Source organism: Sus scrofa, chromosome 1 (assembly GCF_000003025.6).
Source record: "Sus scrofa isolate TJ Tabasco breed Duroc chromosome 1, Sscrofa11.1, whole genome shotgun sequence".
Lineage (NCBI taxonomy): Eukaryota > Metazoa > Chordata > Mammalia > Artiodactyla > Suidae > Sus > Sus scrofa.
The window spans coordinates 67634971-67657158 of NC_010443.5; the positions used below are offsets into that span (position 1 = coordinate 67634971).

At 38.1% G+C, this 22188-nt stretch overlaps 1 protein-coding gene across 3 annotated transcripts in view; it reads right to left on the reverse strand.

Annotated features, from left to right (window-relative positions):
• The window catches only part of ASCC3 (activating signal cointegrator 1 complex subunit 3), a 325142-nt gene extending 303032 nt beyond the window's left edge, over positions 1 to 22110 (reverse strand). Inside the window, exon 1 of one of the 3 annotated variants that reach the window (XM_021090356.1) lies at positions 21811 to 22110. The gene's annotated coding sequence lies outside the window, so the exon portion shown is untranslated. The remainder of the gene's footprint in view (positions 1 to 21810) is intronic. The other 2 variants (XM_021090357.1, XM_021090366.1) reach the window with 2 other exon arrangements.

The following is a 22188-nucleotide window of genomic DNA, read 5'->3' on the forward strand; positions in this document are numbered from 1 at the left end:
TAGTTAAAAAGCAATTGCTACCAATGTTGAAAAATTCTCTTGACGCATTTTCTACCCAAGTAGTTTAGCTATAATATACTTGCTATAGGTGAAAAAAAAAGAGAAAGAGGAGTTCCCGTCGTGGCACAGTGGTTAACGAATCCGACTAGGAACCATGAGGTTGCGGGTTCGGTCCCTGCCCTTGCTTAGTGGGTTAATGATGCGGCGTTGCTGTGAGCTGTGGTGTAGGTTGCAGACGTGGCTCGGATCCCGCATTGCTGTGGCTCTGGCGTAGGCTGGTGGCTGCAGCTCCGATTCGACCCCTAGCCTGGGAACCTCCATATGCCGCAGTAGCGGCCCAAGAAATAGCAAAAAACAAAAAGACGAAAAAAAAAAAAAGAGAGAGAGAGACAACAAAACAAAACAAAACAAAAAAAACCACGTGTTTGGAGCTCCTCTGTGCTTCATTGGGTTAAAGATCCAACACTGTCACTGCAGCAGTGTGGATCACAGCTGTGGCAAGGGTTTGATCCCTTGCCTAGGAACTTCCACACAACGTGGCAAAAAAAAAAAAAAACAACAAAAACAAAAACAACCACTTGTATGTGGGTACTACTATTAATATCACTTCCAAATGAATACTAAAGATTCCCAAATATAGGCCTCAAATATTATGTTACTACAGCCAATAATAATGAGAGAGATGAAAGCACTTGCCCATCTTTTTCTGCAATTTTATTTTATGCCCATTAATTTCATCTCACATTAACCCTTTGCTTTCAGTCTCACTGGCTTTTTCCCTTCTTAAAATATCAAGTATATCTCTACCTTCACGCATTTGCATTACTTGGAATACTCTTCTGAGGATCATATAAATGACTCCTAAACACAGAGATCTTGGCTTAAAAGATATCTCCTGAGATGGGACATTTCTTAACCACTCAATCCAAGACAGGGCAGCTACCCAGTTACTGTCTATCAAAGTACAAAATTGCAATCCTCTTTACAGGCACTAATTAAAATTTGACATTATCTTATTTATATATTATCTCTAATATATTTATATATTCTCCCCTATGAAATAGCCTCAAAATAAATTAAGCTTCCAGAATAATGTAAAAAGTTCAATAATTGATCAATTTTCAACAGACTGAATCAACAAAAAATTCAAAGAAATAGGAACTTGAGCACTAAAATTAGTAAATTACTAGTTAACCTAATATACAGATACATGTGCATATATATGGGTACACACACACACCTGCATCTAATGATTAGAAAACATTTTTGCAAGTATATTTGTGACAATTTTAAATGGTTTATGCATACTAGGGCATAAAGTAAATCTCAACAAATGTCAAAAAGTAAGTATCATATAGATCAAGGACCAAAAACTTTGCAGAAGAAGACAGAGTAAATATTTTAGGTTTGGCAGGTCACAGAGTCTCTGTTACATATTTGCTTTCTTTTCCTTTTTAACAACAACGACTACAAAACCAACACTTTTAAAGGTGTAGAAATCATTCTTGGGCTCAGGATGACCAAATTAGTTTGCTGTAAAACAATAAAAATAAATAAAAGTAATTTCCTTAAAAAAAAAAAAAAAAGTAAAATGATCCCATTTGCAAAAAACTCCCAGCTAGCTGACTTTAAATTTCAACTATAAATTTCAACTACACATTGGGAATGAATTTAAGAAAGCATTTCTGGGAATCACATCTAGATCTTTCTAACACTAGATAACATACTTTCTGGAGCCTTTGGAAGAAGAAATAAAAGCAGGAGTCAGTGGACAGCCCAGAGATTCTCAAACTATAGTGTGCATCAAAGTCATCCGGAGGGCTTCTCAAACTGCTGAGCCCCACCATCCTACTCTTTACCACCAACTTTCTGAGTCATTAGATCAGATGGTACTAATATGGGGCACACGAATTTTATATTTTCAACAAGTTCTCCAGTGATGTACAGGTCAAGACGAGACTCAAAACCACTGGGTGGTATCTTTTATTCTGAAGTCACCATTCAATTTTGCCTCAAATAAATAGTAATCAAAGAGTTTCCATCTATATTAAGAATTTAGTGGCTTGAGTTAGGTGCACCATCTGCTTTGCAGTAGTCTTTCTCAATGAGGATCTAAGAAAATTAAGTCTTATTGAAAGTGAATTAAGTGACTTTTTTCTCAATTCCCCCATGGGTGGAACACAGTTAATACCATCCATTAAGGAGTTTCCACCATAGTACAGTGGGTTAAGAACCTGACTGCAGCAGCTCGGGTTGCTGTGGAGGCATGGGTTCAATCTCCAGCCCAGCACAGTAGGTTAAAGGATCCAGCATTGCTGCAGCTGTGGTGTAGACCACAGCTGAGGCTCAGATTCAATTTCTGGTCCAGGAACTTTAACACTGGTGTAGTCATATCCACACACCTACAGTCAACTAATCTATGACAAAGGAGGCAAGAATACATGGTGGAGAAAAGATAGTCCCTTCAATAAGTGGTGCTGGGAAAACTGGACAGCCACATGGAAAAAAATGAAATTAGAACACTTCCTAACACCCCACACAAAAAAAAAACTCAAAATGGATTAAAGACCTAAATATATGACTGAATACTATAAAACTCTTAGAGAAAAACATAGGCCAAACAACATAAACAACAGCAATATCTTCTCAGATCCACCTCCTAGAATAATGACAATAAAAACAAAAATAAACAAATGGGACTTAATTAAACTTAAAAGTTTCTCCACAGAAAAGGAAACCCCAAACAAAACGAAAAGACAACCCACAGAATGGGAGAAAATATTTGCAAATGAAGTGACTGACAAGGGATTATTCTCCAAAATATAAACACCTCCTGCAGCTCTATACCAAAAAAACAAACAGCCCCATCAAAAAACGGGCAGAAGATCGAAACAGACAGTTCTCCAAAGAAGACATACAGATGGCCAAAAAACACATGAAAAGATGTTCAACATCACTCATTATTAGAGAAATGCAAATCAAAACCACTATGAGGTACCACCTTACACCAGCCAGAATGGCCATCATCAAAAAGTCTACAAACAGTAAGTGCTGGAGAGGGTGTGGAGAAAAAGGAACCCTATCACACTGTTGGTGGGATTGTAAATTGGTGCAATCACTGTGGAAAACAGTATGGAGATTCCTCAGAAAACTAAACATAGAACTCCCATTCGATCCAGTAATCCCACTCCTGGGCATCTATCCAGAGAAAACCATGACTCAAAAAGATACATGTACTCCAATGTTCATTGCAGCACTATGTACAAAAGACATGGAAACAACCTTAATGTCCATCAACAGAGGAGTGAGTAAAGATGTGGTACATATACACATTGGAATATTACTCGGCCATTAAAAGGAGAGAAATAACGGCATTTACAGCAACATGGATGGACCTAGAAATTATCATCCGAAGTGAAATTAGTCAGTGAGACACCAACATCATATGTTATCACTTACATGGAATCTAACAAAAGGACACAATGAACTCCTTTGCAGATACTGACTCACAGATTTTGAAAAACTTATGGTTTCCAAAGGAGAGAGGTTAGGGGTGGGGGGATGGGCTGGGGTTTGGGATGCTAACGGTATAAAATTGGGTTGTGATGATTGTTGTATAACTATAAATGTAATAAAATTCACTGAGTAATTAAAAAAAAAGAAAAATGCAGAAACTTCCAAAAAAAAAAAAAAATGCTGGCATGGTCATAAAAAATATATATATATTCCATTGAGAAGTAAAGCACACAGTGGATGCCTTAGGGCACTGGAGTTTAAATTCTCTACCTAGTTTGAGAGATTGCAGAGACTAGAACCCTATTCATGATGACTGACATTAAGTCAGAAGTCTTTAAAGAAAGGTCTTGACACTAAATTGAACCATGTTCTGCCTCTGAACCTACCTTTTACCACACAGTTAGTGCTTTCAAATGTAACATCAGAACAAGATATACTGAATATTCTGCCTCAGGCAAAGTCTTAGGAATTAATAGGGTATTTGGAAACACGACTTTCATCATTTTGACATACCTCACAGTAGTCTGAATGCCCTGTCCCTCTCTTAAACAAGCAGGGAGTAAGACTTCATTGATTTCTATTCTAATTCACAAACCTAGAAAATCCTAAAAAACCAAGGTTCTTCTGACACCCAAACTCTGAGACCTAACAGTAGAGCCTGGGAATGAGGTCATACTGCTATACACTACACTAGTAGAAAACATGTACACTGTTATACACTATACTAGAAAAAGAAATTTTAAAGCTCCCTGAGTACACATCAAAATAATCAGTATGAACTATACTTATCAAAAAAATGAAGTCAAGCATATTACCTGATTTTCTAATTTGGTTTTATCTACTTTCTCCAGTTAAATGACTAACACTGTAAAATGTAACAGCTCATTTCCTCATAGTCATCTATAAATCATTCACAAACATTTGAGTATCTCCTGTCTAACAGGAACTGTGCTTGGTACTAGGTATAGACAGAGTTTGCAGAACTCTATTCTCCAAAACTTACTGTATTTTGTACCAGTAAAAAGATGACCAATATTTAAGGGTATTTCAAATGCATAATGGTCAAACTCAGAAAACAAATTTTAAATCTTTGGTTATTCATTTAATCAGCAAATATCTATAGATCACCCACTATATATCAGATAACAATGTAAGGTTCTAGAGATTAAAAAAAGAAAAGCATTTTTAGTATTACTGCAGTTGCCCTAAATTACAAGTTTACAGTCTAGTTGAAAAGAAAGAAAAACAGTTGTAACAACTATGCAGGTAACTGTGGGAAGGCAAGAGAAAAACACATAAGAAGATAGGAAGGAAGGTAGCTAAGAAGGAAGGTGAGATTTAAAGGACTTGAATGAGTTAGCCTTAAAATGAAGAAAAAGTTCTTCCAAAGTCTTTACCTTGGAATATATCTTTATACTAAGATTTATTTATATATAAAAGATATATTAAATATATATAAGATATATTATGATATATTAAGATATTTCCTTATATTATATATTTCCTTATATTAAGAGGAAAACCAAAACAATAGATTATTGCTTATAAAAATTCTTTACCTTGGAATATATCTTTATATTAAGATATATTAAGATTATATATATGTAGATATATTAAGATATATATAAGATATATAATATGTATTAAGAGATATGTATAGGATATAACAAGGTATATTAAGATACATATATTAATTATACATCTTTATATTAAGAGGAAAACCAAAATAACAGATTATTGCTTAAAAACCCCTATGTAATAGGACATTTGGAGACTAACGAAATATTAAAAAAGTAAGCAGAGACTCAATAATATGTCTCATTTTAAGACTTCTTATCCTGATTTAAAAATTTGGACTCTCCATTGCAGCTCCATGGGTTAAGAACCCAACATAGTATCCGTGAGAATGTGGGTTCAATCCCTGGCCTCACTCAGTGAATTAAGGATCCGGCGTTGCCACAAGGTGCAGAACAGGTCTCAGATGCAGCTCCAGTTCAACCCCTAGCCAGGGAACTTCCATATACCACATGAGCAGCCATAAAAAGACAAAAAAAAAAAAAAAACACACTACAGAAAAATGACTACGATTTAAGTGTACTGAACAGATTAAAGGCAGGTTCAAACTAGAGAAAAGCACAGCAGTTGCTAATTTATTTCAATAACCAGGCAAGAAATACCGGATACAACTGAGGCAGGGAAAAGAAGAAATGGATGGATTTTAGAGATATTTATATTTGAGAGAGAATATAGTTGAAGGACAGGAAGTGACAATAAAGGAGAAAGGGGCGGGACCCCCATATTTCTGGTTCAGGAGAGGCAGAACAGTAGGGTATGTAGGTATAGAGCACATATTGGAAGAGGAAAGAAGACTAATTCTGCTTTGGAAAGTTTTGGTGGTGGGCCACCAAGTGGGATATACAGTTTGGGGTTTCCTTTCAGAGATCTCGGCTGGAAATACAGAATTTAGTGTTATCACTTCAATGTAGTTAAAAGCACAGATGAACTCTTTAAATTAAATTATTTATATATAACCTGGGGACCCTCTCCCTAAGAAAACAGACATACACACATAAAAACATTTTTGTAATTCGTTTCAGAGGCTACATGAATGTCACGAAATCCATCTATGTACTCCTAAAAATTTCTTCATGGTAGACAGTAGAAAGCCAATGACAGAGTCCTAAGGAAGAGATCAGCAAAGAGCTGTCATGAAGAAAGTGGTATCATGAGAAAAGAGAAACTTTCAAATGCTATGCTAGAGTCCAGTGTACACAACCACCCTCAAGTCTCAGATGACTTTAGTAAACATAGTTTCCAAAAAAATGGTGGGAGAAAGCAAATTTCAGTGAGTTGAAAGATAAATGGAAATGGAGAAAATGGGGAAATAAAATGGGTATTAGCTACTCTTTCAATGAACTTGGCTGAGAAGAAAAAGAGAAAAGGCAAAAAAAAAAATAGTGAAATATACGGGTTGAGAGTTTTGGGAAATACAGAAACAAGGTGACATAATTCTATAATCAGAGAAGGGCCAAGAGAAAGAGAAAGGTTGAATAACCAGAAGAAAGACTATGACTTAAGCAAGTAGGATCCCTGAGAACACAGGAGAGATAAGAATGAACCTAAAGGAGTTCCTGTCGTGGCACAGTGGTTAACGAATCCGACTAGGAACCATGAGGTTGAGGGTTCGATCCCTGGCCTTTCTCATTGGGTTAAAGATATGACGTTGCCGTGAGCTGTGGTGTAAGTTGCAGATGCAGCTCGGATCTGGCTTTGCTGTGGCTCTCGCATAGACCGGTGGCTACAGGTCTGATTAGACTCCTTGCCTAGGAACCTCCATATGCTGCAGGGCGGCCCTACAAAAGGCAAAAAGACAAAAAAAAAAAAAAAAAAAAAAAAGAATGGGTCTAAAGATAAGATTTGGACAGAAGGATGAGCATGGAGGGATGGATGAGTGGAAGTGCAGATACATCTGTAATTTGGGAAGCAGAAGGTGAACGGAGAAAGAAAAAACATGGTAAAAAGGGAATTCTACCAAAATGACTCCTATTTTCTTTGAGATCTGCCAAGACTATGCAAAAAATGAGATGGAATTTTTGAAGACAGAGGCAAAAGTTTGACCTTATCACCAATAATGAGAGGAAACTGATTAACAAGTTAGAAAAGAATTTTTCAAGTAGCAAATGAATGCTCATCTGATACTGGAAACCATACATTTAGAATGGCAACAATACGGCAAAGAAGCAAAGGCTGGTATGATATATGTTAAGGTTTTATAACACAGAGACTGTAGGAGGACAGTGGAGCCTAAATAATGCAATGATTGAGTGCTGATCCAAACGAAAGGAAAGGACACTCAACTAGGAGGTCTTAAAGACACGTCATAATGCTCATGGTTAAAATCTCTGATGTTTAAGACTACAGTGAATGCTCATCAAGATAAACTGGCCTACAAAGCAATTGTTACCATAGTAATTTTTATTCCACATTTAGTACAGCCTACTAAATGACAAATGTATACGTAAAGAAACCCTCAGAACAAATATAATTCTTAAAAGATTAAAACCGCAAAAGTCAATTTTTTTCTGTTGGCCAGAAGTACCCTCCATGGTTATCTGAATGAATTTTTAGTACTGATTAGATGTATGTACAGATAAAAAAGAGACTGCCTTGAAGGAATTAACTGCCTTTTTTAACATTCAAACAGGGAAGAAAAAAATCTGACAAAAATACATTCCCCTTTGTGAAACAGTATTAACCAATGACCAGTAAGCTAGAATTCTAGTATACACTATTCTGTTGCACTACACTAAAAATTGTAAGATTTTCCTTCTCATTCCAAACCTATGTTTCTCAACTCTAAAAAGAGTCCAACTGCTTGACAGCAACTTTAGGAAAATACAGTTACAGTATTTTTAAGTATAAACAAATAACAAAAGCTCCAGAAGAGATAAGCTATACTTCCTAATGAGTATAAAGTCAAGCAATTACTTGTTTGTGATCATGGATACCAGGTAAATATTAGGAGGGTGGTATAATTAGGTAAGAGATGAAAAAGACTGAAAAGATAGAGTATGTTGTGAATGGAATAAAAATTACAATTCAAGATTTCAATATTTAAAATAGAATTATATGCCCCACAAACCTTATCTTTAAAAAAACAATAAGCTGGGAGTTCCTTTATGGCTCAGACAAAAAATAAAAATAAAAATAGATAAAAAGCTGAAATATTTATATTTTAAATCACCTGTCTAAAAAATTAAGGAATTCCCATTGTGGCCAGCGGAAATGAATCCAACTAGGAACCATGAGGCTGCAGGTTTGATCCCTGGCCTCGCTAAGTGGGTTAAGGATCTGCTGTTGTCATGAGCTGTGCCGCAGGTCACAGACGTGGCCCACATCCTGCATTGCTGTGGCTGTGGCTCAGGCTGGCAAACATAGCTCTGATTGGACCCCTAGCCTGGGAATCTCCATATGCCTCAGTGCGGCCCTAAAAAAAAGCCAAAAGAAAAAAAAAAAAAAAAATTTGAGTTGTGACACAGTTAATACTGTTAAGACCAGAATTCAGAAAACATCATCAGCATTAATAGCCTTATTATATGTAAAACATTATATGTATATAATCCTCTAATATGCCATTTCAAAAAGGGCAATTTTTTTATGGTAAATCCTAAAGAAACTGTGTATTTATTTGCACTGAACTTGCACTCCTTACTTATATTGTACATTATTGCCACCAATTAATTTACTGGAGTCATATCATAGAAGCATTCAATTACGTGACTCAAACACAACAGTCCAAATATAAGATAGAGACAGACATAATAATACTAGAGATCCTGCCTTACACACTCAATACATGCTCTAGAGTGAATGGGTATGAGCAACGAGAATACGGTGCACACTTAGTCTGTTTACAGGCATATTGTACTGTGAAAATCTTGCATGACTACAATGTTTAAAACTAAAAAAATATACAGTTCACATGTGGCCTCGTAGTTTAGGACTGAGTGTTGTCACTGCTGTAGCTCAGGTTCAATCCCCAGCCAGGGAACTTCCACATGCCACAGGCATAGCCAAAAAACAAAACAAACAAAAAAACCTTATGGGAGTTCCCATGTGGCTCACTGGGTTAAGGACTCAGCACTGCCAGCCTGGGTTGCTGCTGTGGTAAGGGTTTGATCCCTGGCCCAGTAATTTCTACATTCCATGGGCATGGACAAAATAAATAAATTTTAAGATACATAACATAGCCATTAAACACAAGCCAACTTTTTCACCTGTTTCATCCTCAGAAATTGTGACATGTTCCAAGTTTGGGGGAGAAACATGGCTGTACACAATATACTGAGAGTATGTTGTGACAACCTGGTGTCCTCCTAAAGGATTTTCAAGGGAAATTTTAATTATTCATAATTTCCACTCAACAAGTCACTTTAGAGCCTAACACATTCTTAAGAAAGAAGCAACTGCACTTAATAGTTTCCAATCAAGTCGGGAAACACATGGAGCACAGAGAACAAAGAAAGGGCAAGATAATGAAGTATATACATATACACATTTTATATAAATCAAAATCTATGATGGCTTGTTAAGAATAAAATGGAGCTCTGTCTGTGACCTACATACACCACAGCTCACAGCAATGCCGGATCCTTAACTCACTGAGCAAGGCCAGGGGTGGAACTTGCGTGCTCATGGATACTAGTTGGTGTTGCTATGAGCTGATCCTTGTGGGGAACAGTCAGAAAGAACACTCCACAAGCAACAAAGAATCACATGCATTACTCTAGAGAACACATGGAACAGACCCACTACATGGGAGGAAGCACACATTTAATTCTAATGGAAAAGGTCCTGGCCCATATTGTCTGAGAAAAGCAAAATTCTCAATACACCCTAATATATGAGTCTCTGAAAGACAGACCCAAGGAATTCAAGCCTTGAAGAGATTAATCTGAATTGAAACTGTGAATACTTCCTCCTCTCAAGAGTACCCTCATACATCAAACCAAAACTCAAGTGATGCTCTGGAGCCAGCCATAGCTGTTTTGGAGAGGAAGGATTTTCCTGACCTTGTATACGTGCATGTTCCTCTGTATCACAATTACAGGAAGCACCATTACATATCTGAATATGAGCTATGCAACTGGTGACCTTTCAGAAATCTGATGCAAGTTTTTATACCCAAACAACTAGGATTATATGCTCCAAATCCAAAAAAAGTATTTGTCAAAGGGGATGATAGCTTTGATCTTTACTTATTGCTTTGTGCATAGCAGAGGAAATTCTTAAATAACCCCAACATCAACTCTATGTAAAAGAGTTGGCACATAGCTGGTAAGAGCAGATGAAATCTCTATCCATCTCTCTCAAGTACAGAAAATCTAGACACTAAAATCAGGGCTCAAATGAAATTATGTGGTAAACAAGAAATATAAAAACAGGTAAATTACTAACTCATTGGGCATTATGAATTAGAACAAACACAGAAAGAATTTTAAAATGCTTTTATATTACATTAATACATGTTTTACTTATTCTTTCTGAAAGAATGTATTGCCATGACCATTACTTAACATTCTTGTCTGAATTGTGCATTTCAGTATTTATAAATAAAAACTTAATTACTTGCAAAAACTGGGGACTCTCTGTTTCCATTAGTCAGAAATGCACCTTGACAAATAGTTCAGAAGAATGTTTTTTCAGTGCCTTGTTCTGAGCTGAACTCTCACTTCCCTATCAGACTCTATCCTCTGCTACTCACAGCTTCCTAAACGGAAAGATATTTGAAAGGCCCATATTTCTCAATTCTTTTCTTATATTCTAAATTCTAAGCCATTTTTCTTACAAATATAACAAAATGTATATATTACAATTCAGAGGAAAATCAGGTTTTGTCAATGACACCTCCAACCTTTTTAGAATTTAATGACTGAAAGAAACACTATGCTTCAAAAAGCATCAGACATGAGAAATACACTTTAAAAATTAACCTTCCCTGATGTCTTAAATATTACAGCATGAGCCCTTAACAAATTTTTAAATGGTAATATAGTCATTTCTCTGAAGAATCCTAGTTAACCATTTTTACAATAAAGATAGCAGGAAAACTATGATATTTGTTGATTTTTAATAAAAATATATCTGTATAAGTTGAACAATGATTTTTTTAATGTTTTAAATTTCCATATAAGTATAGACCATAAAATAACTGGGCCACTAACTAGTACATATTGCTTTCTAGTCTTAAAAGCTCTTTTTAAAAAACTACCCCTACTGCCTAATGATAGTAAATTATAAAATTTAAGCACTCTTTTCACATGAGTGACTTCCAGATAGTTGAGAAACCTGTCACCCTACTTTAAGTTTTTTCTTCACCAAGCTAATCAGTCTCATTTCTTTGGTCTTGGTCTATATCCTGTCACATAGAAATATGTAGAAACATCCACGAGAACAATCTACACCAGCTTCAAGGTAATTAGCTCAATCCATCCTGCCATTTTCAATCCAGAGTCCATTCTCCATTCTCCTTAGCATAAAAGCAGCAGATAAAATAGTTAAATAAAATGACAAAAGTGAAAAAAAATCAATATTTTTAAAAGAAAATTGAAGCAAGTAAGACAAAAATTAATACTTGTTAAATCTGCATGTCAAGTATATCAGTGGTTGTTGTATTATTTTCTGAAATTTCCTCTATTCTGGAAGTGTTCCACAATTAAGTTTTAATTAAGTTTTAAATAAACACATAAGTTAATAAGAGAGATAAGAGTTATGAAAGAATCAAACTGAATGTAGGTCAAATCGCAGGTTCTGAAAACACTACTGAAAATCCTCAGGCTTTTGAGCGACTGACCTTTGAACATCTGGGTGCTCTTTCAATACTAACCACCCATAATGTGCTACAATTCCATTTAGCTCAATCTATTCTGCCATTTTCAATCCAGAGTCCATTCTCCATTCTCCTTAGCATAAAAGCAGCAGATAAAATAGTTAAATAAACCTATTTTCTCTTTTAACATCCTAGCAATTGCCCCAAGAAACACACCGTTAATGTAGCTTAAAAATTGTTTTTACTAACCTTAATGTTTCTTCAAGGAGATGGATCACAGGTTTTACAAATTCTATTTTCTTTTATTTGTCCTTGGTTTGTATACTCTTTCTCTATATTCAACTGATATTTTTAAAAATATTCAGGCACAGCAACATCAGTTTCTTACGATGCCTCACTCTTCTTGATCATCAGAGTTACGTATGACTATACCATGAAGATTATATTTTCAAGAGACCCAAACTTGATACCTTTGTGTTTAGACACAAATCATACAATCATACAATCCTTTTCTCTAAATTACAGTTGCCAGATTAGCAGACTAAAACTACAGAATGCAGTGTTAAATCTGAAATTTCCAGTAAACAACAAATAATTTTTTAGTATAATATGTCCCATGCACATTTGGGACATACTTAAATGGCATACACTTAAGCTAAAAAAAAATTACTTGTTAGAGTTCTCTTGTGGCGCAGCTGTTTAAGGATCTGAAGTTGTCACTGCAGCAAGTTCAATCCCTGGCCCAGGAACTTCCACATGCCACAGGCACGGCCAAAAAAAAAAAAAAAAAAAAAAATTACTTGTTGTTCACCTGAAATCCAAATTTAACTCTGCATCCTGTATTTTACTTGTCAACCCTACTCTGAATATTCAAAAATCTGTCTTCCATCACTCTTCTGTTAAACACTGTATCTTCTTAAGTCAAGGGTAACAGCTATTAAGAGGTCTCTAAATTTTTGAAATAGGTATCAACTTTTCAAAAGTTAAAATGGAAAAAATGAACGCAAAGATTAAACCAGTCCATAATGATGACACACCTTAACAGACCATCTGTAAAGGCAGCTGCAAAGACTTGAGAAACACCTGATTCACCAGAGTGAAAAAGTAAACTTCAAGATGGTAATTACTCTAACCAAGGAAGGCTGAAACCTAATCAACCCCCAAACTGCTCTGAAAAAGGTGTTAACTGAAGTGTTCTTTATCTCACTTTCTTATTCAGCACTGATTTAAAAAAAAGAAAAGAAAAAGAATACCGCATCTGGTAAAAATATTTTTATCTAATCACTCATTCATTCAAGAAAATTTTATTAAGTGGGGATATAGTGATAAAGTTGCTGGAGTAGAACTGTCCCTTCTTTCCTTATTAGTAACATATTTTTCTCTAGTAAGATGATTTCCAAAACCTAAAAATATGCTATAGCATTTCCCATATTTAAAAACCTCTGCTGATCCCACAGCCGTCTTCAATTAACACCTCACTTGTCTGATCCCTATCTCTAGCAAAAACTCCAGCTGAATCAGGCCTTCACCTCCACTATTTCACCAAAAGAGCTATGAAGGTCACAAATAACCTCAACCTTGCCAAACTGTTACTTCCCAGTCTTTATTTGATCTCCTTTAGGGGTTATTGATCCAGCCCTTCTAGACAGTAGTTTTACTTGCCATCTAGGACAACAATCTCTATTGGTTTTTCTCCTACATTACTGGCACTTTCCATTCACTTTCAAAGCTTTAAGTATCACTTAAAATCTAACCAACACCAAATTCTTATCTCCATTCTGCACATTTCACCTATACTCTAGATTTGGGTACCCACTGCCTCTTCCACAACTCCACTCAGATGTCTAATAGCTAGCTCAAACTTAAAAATGTCAAAATTAATCTCTTACTGCAAACCTCGTTCTGCAGTCTACCTCACGTTAATACATCACATCTCGACTCTGACTGCAGCTCAGGCCAAAAAAAACTTGGAGTTATGCTCTACCATCCAATTCATCGACAACATCTCCCAACTCTACCTTCAAGATACATCCAGGACCTGACCACTCCTCATTATTGCCGTCTCTTCCCAGTTGATTGACGTGGCCTATCCAGTCTCCTTATTTTCACCTTTATTCCCTAAAAATGTAGTTTCCACATATAAACAAGAATGATTCTTTTCTAAAACAAATAACATTGTGGCTCTCCTCTGCACAATGCCCCCCAAAAGTTTCCCCCATATCTCTGAGCTAACTTCAAAAACCTCAAGGCACCTGGTTTTCTCCTACGTTTTGATTCAATCCCCTATAACTCTCCTCCATGCTCATTTGTAGGCAGCCACACTGGCCTACACAAAACAGATCCCTCCTTCCCAGATGCCACATAGGTAGCTCCTTCACGTCCTTCAAGTCGTTGCTCCAACATCTCTACCATAGAAACCTTCCCTGACCACCCTGTATAAAACCACACCCTTCCCTTCATCCTTCTCTTCCACCCGATCCACTTTACTTCAAGGCACTTAACAACATGACACATATTTTCTGTGTCTATTGTCAGGTTCCTCCAATAGAATAAGAGTCCCAGGAGTGTGGGAACTTCGTTTTGTCCACTGCAGTATCTACATCACCTAAAACAGTGCCTGGGGCATAGTATGTTCTCAGTAACTATTTGTATAATGGCTGGTTGACTGGCTGGTCTGACAGGAAGGATAAAGGGAGGCCAAAGCTTCCACACACAAAAAAAGGCAGTATGTACAGATCTGGATTCCTACACATTTATTTTTTTAAGCTGATTATCATCTTTATTTCAATACCTAAAAAATATTTTTTCATAGAAATTAATGATTTGATTTATTTCAAATCATTAGAAGACATAACAGGTTTTACAAACAAGTAAATTTTCTCAAACACAAAAGAAATCAAAATCTAATGTGATTTACTCAATTCTTGATGCCGTTCTTCTCAAAGAACTAAGAATATACATATACAAAATTTAATTCTAAGTATTTGTGTAAGCTTTTTCAAATCTCAACTTAATACAGCAGAAAAGCAAAAGCAAGGGTAAAAGAGGAGTTAGTAGTTGTTAGAAACCCTAGGGTAAGAGAAGGCTCAGCAGGAAAATCATGGTAGAACAATGCAGGAATAACTTTCACTTATTGAACTGGTATTTCTTAAGTAGCATTTCCCCTACATGCTTGACCCCAGACTGGGTGACCATAGTGAGCAAAATCAATCTGGTACTTGCCCTTGTAAAGCTCACAGTCTGGTGGGAAAAACAAGCCAATAAGCCATCTCAATACAAAAGAAGCCTGCTATAAAAGAGGGCAAAGAGTTCTCTCGTGGCACAGTGCCTTAAGAATCCAGCATTGTCACTGAAGCAGCTTGGGTCGCTGCTGTAGTGCAGGTTTAATCCCTGGCCCAGGAACTTTCATATGCCGCAGGTGACGCGAAAAAGAAGGGAGGGCAGTAATGAGTGTTATTGGAGCACAAAACAGGTGCAACTAGCCTACCAAGAAAAGGGGTTGGAAGGAAAAGCAGCTTTTTTACTTGAGGCTTCAAGGATGAAGAATAAGTCAGGTAAAAAGGACAACATATTCCAGCTTAGGGGTGGAACATTTCACATTCAAGGAACTGAAGAGACTGGAACATCATCGTCAAGAATTATGTAACGTGACAAATGAGCTGGACAGATAGGAACCAGGACATGGATGGCTTTATAAGCCATGTTATTCAGCAACTGTTCTAATAGTAAAGGAGACAAGTTGGGGGGTGGGGGGATGCGCTGGGGGTTTGGGATGGAAATGCTATAAAATTGGGTTGTGATAATCACTGTACAACTATAAATGCAATAAATTCAGAGTAATATAAAAAATTTTTAATTAAAAAAAATTGTTCTGATAATAAAAAATTTCCCAAAGAGTTTCTGACTTGGGCTGTGTTTGATAAGGATTACTATAACTGCAGTGAAGGGGATGGACCACAGGAAGATTAGACCTGAAGCAGAATGATACCAACCAGGAGGTTGTTACAGTAATCCAAGAGAAGAGATAAAGAAGGGACAGTGGATTCCTGAATTGAAGTATGGCAGTGATTTAGAGAAAAGTGGCGAAATCCAGGTAATTCAATCAAATCTATTTGACTTAGATTATTTTTATTTGTGGTCGGGAAGGAGGCAGGAACCACAACTGACTTCCGCAAGACTAAGACAAGATAGCAGAAGATGGAGGAATACTAGCCTTTACAGAGAAAGTAGATGGAAATGGTCTATAAAGGCACTCTTGAACAGCAGCACACTGGGGAAAGATGCACTGAAATTATTTCTGCAAACTGAGTACTGTGCTCATATTAATTTCTTATAAATAATTTATGTATAACTTTATAATTAAGTTTTTAAAATCAAGATGAAGACTTAGTTATTTCTTTTTATAAATAAGAGTAGAATTTAACATTTTTGCCCACACTTGCAGCATGTGGAAGCTCTGGAGCCAGGGATTAAACCTGTGCCACAGCAGTGACAACACTGGATCCTTAACCCTGCTGAGCCACAAGGGAGCTCCACTTTTTTTTTTTTGGCTGTGCCCACCAAGGGAACTCCTAGTATTTTTATATCATTCCATCTGATTAGCCTGTTGGGCATTTTATTCACTTTCAAGAATTTTCCTACAAAGGCAAGTAGAAGCCTCATCAGTAAACAAGGATATCCTCACTTGGAATGGAATATGGAATATAAGTTTTCTTTTTTTTTTTTTTTTTTTTTTTTTTGTCTTTTGTAGGGCTACACCTGCAGCATATGGAGGTTCCCAGGCTAGGGGTCTAATCAGAGCTGTAGCTGCTAAGGCTACGCCAGAGCCATAGCAACGCGGGATCTGAACCGCGTCTGCAACCTACACCACAGCTCACGGCAATGCCAGATCTTAACCCACTGGGCAAGGCCAGGGATTGAACCCGCAACCTCACGGTTCTTAGTCGGATTCGTTAACCACTGAGCCACAATGGGAACTCCAAGTTTTCCTTTATCAAATGTATATGCCATGCTTCTTAGCTATACACAACTGAGTAACTTGCTAGTCACTGAATTTGAAAATGACCTAGCAAGTCTTTGAAAAACACTGGAAAACATTAGCAACTGCTTCCCTAACTACTCCATAATTCTGAGATAAACTACATTCCTCTTTTCAAAGTCCTGGCTTAACTAGAGTTCCCGCCGTGGCTCAGCGGTTAATGAATCCCACTAGAACCATGAGGTTGAGGGTTCTATCCCCGGCCTTGCTCAGTTAAAGATATGGCATTGTCATGAGCTGTGGTGTAGGTTGCAAACGCGGCTCAGATCCCCTGTTGCTGTGGCTCAGGCGTAGGCAGGTGGCTACAGCTTGATTTGACCCCTAGCCTGGGGACCTCCATATGCCGCGGGAGCGGCCCTACAAAAGGCAAAAAGCGCCCCCCCCCCAAAAAAGTTCTGGCTTAACAGAATAGATATTCTCCAAAATTAAAAGGCTCCTGAATTCATATGCTTTAATGTAAAAGTTCTTCAACAATATGAATTGGTGATATTGGACTCGCTGGGCAGTCTCATGAAAACAGACATTTTTTTCTTTTTTTCTACTTTTTATATTTGTTTCTTTCCTTTTTATTTTTTTTCCGTTCCAAATATTTTTTATATAATTTTTTTTATTTTCCCACTGTACAGCAAGGGGGTCAGGTTATCCTTACATGTATACATTACAATTACATTTTTCCCCCACCCTTTCTTCTGTTGCAACATGAGTATCTAGACACAGTTCTCAATGCTACTCAGCAGGATCTCCTTGTAAATCTATTCTAAGTTGTGTCTGATAAGCCCAAGCTCCCGATCCCTCCCACTCCCTCCCCCTCCCATCAGGCAGCCACAAGTCTCTTCTCCCAAGTCCATGATTTTCTTTTCTGAGGAGATGTTCATCTGTGCTGGATATTAGATTCCAGTTATAAGTGATATCATATGGTATTTGTCTTTGTCTTTCTGGCTCATTTCACTCAGGATGAGATTCTCTAGTTCCATCCATGTTGCTGCAAATGGCATTATTTTGTTCTTTTTTATGGCTGAGTAGTATTCCATTGTGCATCTATACCACATCTTCTGAATCCAATCATCTGTCGATGGACATTTGGGTTGTTTCCATGCCCTGGCTATTGTGAATAGTGCTGCAATGAACATGCAGGTGCACGTGTCTCTTTTAAGTAGAGTTTTGTCCGGATAGATACCCAAGAATGGGATTGAAAACTACATTTACAGCACCACCCCCAGAAATTATGATTAATTTGACAATCTTTGGCTTAGTCATTATACAACTAGATGTAACTCTCTTCTTCAAATACAAAAATTTCAGAGTCCCTGTCATGGCTCAGCAGAAAGGAATCTGACTAGCATCCATGAGGACCCAGGTCAGATTTCTGGTCTTGCTCAGTGGGTTAAGGATATGGAATTGCCATAAGCTATGGTGTAGGTCGCAGATGCGGCTCAAATCAGGCACTGCTGTGGCTGTGGTGTAGACCAGCAGCTACAGCTTTGATTCGACCCCCAGCCTGGGAACCTCCATATGGTGCAGGTGCGGCCCTAAAAAAGATAAATAAATAAATATTTCTTGCCAATTATCTCACTAAAACATATCCTGAGAATGCTTACTGTAACCTGTAAATTTATTACATATTACATTTTTCAATTAATTAATTAACAAATTCCACCCTAAGTTTCCACGTCGGTTCAAATCTTTGATAATGAATGCAATTCCTAAGAATTTTCTTTGAAGAGGGAAGTGGAGGAAAACTAGCCCAAAACTCCAAAACCAGGAAGATAAAATGGGAATCTACCTTAATTTATAAAGCTCCCCAAGAATGATTCTATTCAAATAACAATGATGAGGCAGAATGTAGCAGGAAGAAGAATAAAAATAAAATTAGTTTACATGCCAATTTTTGTCTGATGGTAAAAAAATCAGTAACTTTTTGAGGTATCAATTTTCTTATAAATGAGGGATTACAAAATGACTTTTTAATGCTCTTTTCAAGCAGAATAATCTAATTAAATTAAAATAATCAAACATGAATTTAATTTTATTAACTCTGAATCACAGGGACATAGTTTTAGAAATAAATTAGGACAATCTAGAAGATATTATCATAGTCAATGGAGAGCAGGAAAATGACACTGACAAACTGCAGACAAACTCACTCAAACATACATGCTTGCCCATTTACAAGCAAAATACTACTCAAATGAGATGGAACATACTGAATGAATGAACATCTATATGGGTCTGTCAGCTGTGTTCTAGTACTAAACCAGGCAAAAGAGACAAGAAATAAGATCCAATCCCTACTTCAGGTAACTTTAGAGAACAATGTAGGATTATAGTCACGTAATGCTTGCCTTCGGATGCTTACTAAATACATACTAGATACCTTACTCACTCCTCCTTTGTAATTATGCATTTTTTCTTTCCATAAATGTGTGTTTACTAAGATTTCAGTTTCAGGTAGATATCTGCTCAAAGTTGAAAACTGTGCCATACTACATCGGCACTATTCCGTACTGAAAGGGCTTATGCTAACTACCTCCCCATGGAAGGTACTATAGGGCAACACATTTACTTCAATCAACAAGTTTATACATTTTCCTGATGAATATGCTTTGGGCATAGACCTCTTATGAATTACAAGTTATTAAAAAATAAATCAATCAGACCAATGTAAAACTGGAAACAAAGTATTATTTTTCAGGCAGAAACTGATTTCCAACTGTGAACTTTATAATTAAGCTAATTAAGCCAACTTCGCAAAAAGAAAACTTACTCCTCTTAACTAGCAAAATACAAGTATCTTTTTGGTCAAAGGCAAAATCAAGATATGGTGTTCAAGTAAGTAAAATGATCTGCTCCTCTTTCAACATCACTTACATATAAACACTGACAATAACTTATTGCAAAAAGACTGCTTAGGTCAACTAGCAATCCATGGCACCAAGAGGAACCCTAGTTAGAATTCTCTATCAAAAGTTCTGTAAGTACAGACATCCTCATCTCTCAAATCCCTAGGCCTAGCATAATGCCCAGTAGATGTGAAGACATGAGTAAATGAATGACAACTGAAAGCTAAATCTATTCAGCAGGGATCACAAAGTTAAGCAATGAAAACTTAATTCACTCAAATAACAATTCACTAAAATATTTAGCTTACACTTAACTGGCATCTCTAAGGACCATCTTTTTTTTTTCCTTTTTTTGCCCTTTTCTTGAGCCGCTCCCTCAGCATATGGAGGTTCCCAGGCTAGGGGTCTAATTGGAGCTGTAGCCACTGGCCTAAGCCAGAGCCACAGCAACGTGGGATTGGAGCCGCGTCTGCAACCCACACCACAGCTCATGGCAATGCGGGATCCTTAACCCACTGAGCAAGGCCAGGGATTGAACCCTCAACCTCATGGTTCCTAGTCGGATTCGTTAACCACTGAGCCACAATGGGAACTCCCTAAGGGCCATTCTTAACGCGAGAATATTATTATAGGAGTTCCCGTGGAGCTACAGTGGTTAATGAATCCGACTAGGAACCATGAGGTTTCAGGTTCAATCCCTGGCCTTGCTCAGTGGGTTAAGGATCTGGCATTGCCGTGAGCTGTGGTGTAGGCTGCAGATGCGGCTCGGATCCCGAGTTGCTGTGGCTCTGGCGTAGGCTGGTGGCTACAGCTCTGATTAGACCCCTAGCCTGGGAACCTCCATATGCCGCGGAGCGGCCCTAGAAAAGGCAAAAAACAAAACAAAACAAAAAAGAATATTATTATAGGAGTTCCCGTCGTAGCGCAGTGGTTAACGAATTCAACTAGGAACCATGAGGTTGTGGGTTTGATCCCTGACTTTGCTCAGTGGGTTAAGGACCTGGTGTTGCGGTGAGCTGTGGGGTGGGTTGCAGACGCAGCTCACATCTGGTGTTGCTGTGGCTCTGGCATAAGCCGGCTGCTACAGCTCCGATTAGACCCCTAGCCTGGGAACCTCCATATGCCAAGGGAGCTGCTCAAGAAAGGGCAAAAAGACAAAAATAAATAAATAAGAATATTATTACAACCAAAATAAAAGATACATGAACAGGAGCACAGTACAGGGAGGAATCAAAAACTGAATTCTCGACTTTTGAGAACACTTCGAAAATCAGAAAAATGATTTCCATCTATGAAATATGAAATCTGGTGAGGCAGATAACACCTATTCACGCTCATTTTACTTAGGGCAAGAAAGACAAAAATATGATTACCAGTTTGAACTGCACATGTGATACCACTTACCAAACTTTTAGTTACTGCTAAAATGAAGCCTCTTTTAAACCAGAGAATAGCAAAATACATGAACACACTGCATTCAGATAAAGTAATGTATCACAAAAAGCCTATTTAAAAGAAATGCCCAGGTATCCACAACACCTCAGTAGCACACTCGCACACAGAACACTCTTACTTCAAAGTAACATTCTAGACTCCTCGGTTGCTAAATTCACCCACAATTCACTATGGGTCACTCCCTACCCAGTCTTTTCAGTGTGTAAGTAAAAAAATACAAGGAAGCTTATTTCACTCCCAAAGTCCACCGGAAGAAAGCGAAAAAGTTATCACATCTTTGTAACCAAAAAAAAAAAAAAAAAAAAACCTAATTAAAATACACAGCCCATGCACAGGGAAAAAAAAAAAAAATCACCCATCTGGTCATCACGTTGTGGCCTAACACCCTGGCAACATCTGCCTCGGGTTCATTTTTGATCCCCAGGCCCATCTACAAATTTCAGGAGTAGGACGAGACCATCGGAGACCACGGACAAGTCTTCGGTCCCGAGAGGGATGACAGGTCTGGGCTTGCCTCCAGGGCAGGAGAATCGCCCGAGGGGTACCCCGACTGCGTCGCGTGCCCTCGAGGCTCCGCCTGCCACCGGCTTCCCCAGGCCACTGCACCCCTTCTCCCAGTGCCACCTCCTCACCTTTTGGCCCTGGTTCATGGGCTTCCCATCACTCCGCAAGCTCCTGCCTCCGCGCCTTCCTCCCTTTCAGTTTGATCTTTACTTCCCACGCCGGCTGGGGAGCGGAAGGCAGAGGTGAGGATGCCAGCGGGAAGCTGTCCCGCCACGTCCTCGTCCGCACCCCACGCCGGGATGGCCGGCACCCTCCCACTGACCCAGCAGGGTCCGCGAGGACTGCCCGACCGCGGGACAGACGCTCAGCCCCGGCGAGGAGGGAGGGGGCAGGGCAGGCGCGCGCCTACACGTCACCCGCCCGCAGCGGCGCCAACGTCGGCACGTCGGCTCCCCCAAGCCCCACCCCGCCCGGGTGCGCGCGCCGCCGACCCGCCTCTCGCCCGC